The sequence below is a fragment of the Rosa rugosa genome, chromosome 5 (genome assembly GCF_958449725.1).
Source record: "Rosa rugosa chromosome 5, drRosRugo1.1, whole genome shotgun sequence".
Lineage (NCBI taxonomy): Eukaryota > Viridiplantae > Streptophyta > Magnoliopsida > Rosales > Rosaceae > Rosa > Rosa rugosa.
The window spans coordinates 7,335,796-7,338,141 of NC_084824.1; positions in this window are offsets into that span (position 1 = coordinate 7,335,796).

Consider the following 2,346-nt stretch of genomic DNA (forward strand, 5'->3'; position numbering starts at 1 on the left):
TTTCGACATGAGAGATGAGACTGCTCTGAAAAAGAAACTAATTATCTCTTTAATTTCCATTTCTGTAAAAGTGGAAATCATCAATGAACACGACGTCCACCACAACTTTGTAGCTTAAATCGCAGTACGTGTTGCAACAGTACTATAACTCTGTCACTGTGGAAGCGTACTCTTCTTAATTTTTTTCGCGATTGAATTGATTGCTTTCAGCCTTTCACAGAAGAAAATATCCGAAGAAAACAAATTAAAACACATTTGAAAAATTAAACTAAAACAATTACTTACCTCAACCCACTCATAATTGCCAACAAAAAGTAGAATTTTATGAAGCATGCCATATTCAAAATATGCAGTAAACTTAACTATACAATAGCCTGTTAAGTTAGAAAAAGAGCAGTTTCGTCAAAATTTCGTCTAATAAAGTTCGATCATTGATCAGTAGTCTTCCTCCAAAATACAATTCTCAATGGATTACATCAATTTCATCACATAAAAGAGATGAGAACAACTCTTTAGCATGTTGGAGATTCAAGAATTCAAGCTTTTACAGATCAGCACGACGAAACGCCAGTTAAGTTAACAGACTTGAGAGCTTATTGCTTGCTAGAGTCTTTTAAACTATACTAAACTGAAGCTTGAGGCTAGGCGTAACTATCATTTTAGATTGTCCGTAACTTATTCACCTAGCTTGCTATATATTGACTGAAGTAATTGTTCAGTCATCGAGTGATTCAAGCTCTTACACTATTCATGATCAGCATGACGAAAAGCCAGTTAAGTCAACAAACTTAAAGGGCTTACTGCTTGCTAGAGCCTTTTACGAGACTAAAGCTTGAAGCTTAACTATCATTTTAGATTTTCCGTGACTTAATGACTTAGCTTGCTATATATTGACTGAAGTAATTGTTCAGTCATCGAGTGATTGAATATTTATATATCAAAGAACTTTTGGTGTGATCAAATTTGAAATTTCCATCAACTATATGGTCACACGTGAAATTGTTTCCCAAAAGCTGAACATGCATAATGCAACCTAAAGAGAATATTGAGTGCCATGTGTATTATGAAGTAGTTCCATCACCTCCGATGGATTAGAATTTATATACGGAGAGATCAGAAGCGGACCTCCGCACTTTGCATAAAGTGCAGACGAGGCTCACGGAGGCTCGAGGAGGCACAGATGGCGGCTCTGGTTCTGTCCTCGGAGACCAGGGACACTCCGAACGGCGTCACCATTAAGTTGAAGTTCAATGTGATCGAAGTCGCAGGTTTGTGCTAGAAGTTCAACATAAACTTTGAGCAAACCAATTTCGACTTCAAACTCGTCATGGAGGAGTCCACCGGCAAGAAGAATCTCAAGATGGAGGCCTGGTTAGGCATCGGCAAGATCAGCGCCGCCATTTATGCCGCCCGGAGCCGTTCTGAGCGACATACGCACTTTTGCATCTTTGTGAATGTCTGCCTCTGATCCGGCCTCTGTGTGTGTGTGTGTGTGTGTGTCGATGTGAATGGATGTTGACGGATCTAATAAACGATATTAGCCTACAAACACATGTTGTTGGTGACAAAAAATTTCGAAGAGGATTTTGACTCACCAGTGAATGTGGATTGGAGTGGGAGCTGACCAGAAATGATCAAGAAGCTTTATTTGTTCGTTGACTAAGAGGATACCTGCAGAAAACCCTCTAATGCCTAAGTCAGTATATTTCTTAATCGAGTGTAATAGAAAGAATCGAAAGCAGATGCAAGATGGAGGCCTGGTTAGGCATAGGCAAGATCAGTGCCACCATTTATGCCACCCGAAACGGTTCTGAGCGACGTCTGCACTTTTGCATCTTTGCGAACTTCCGCCTCTGATCCGGCCTGTGTGTGTGTGTGTGTCGATGTGAATGGATGTTGACGGATCTAATAAACGATATTAGCCTACAAACACATGTTGTTGGTGACGAAAAATTTCGAAGAGGATTTTGACTCACCAATGAATGTGGATTTGAGCGGGAGCTGACCAAAAATGATTGAGAAGCTTTATTTGCTCGTTGACTAATGTTTGACCGTCGGCTCTTAGAAGAGGGAGGATACCTGCATAAACCCCTCTAATGCCTAAGTCAGTATATTTCTTAGTCGAGTGTAATAGAAAGATTCGGAATCAGATGCATTACCTTGCCGTCGAGCCCTTTATTTATAGGTGAGCATCACTTGGTAACCATTATCACATTTACTGCTATGATTATTATTGCAATTATGGAAGCAAGCATTACCTCATTTATGGAGGTTATCGATCATTACTGTACTAATGGCCGTAATCAGTACTTCATTTACAGTTGTCTTCATGACTGCACTTATGAC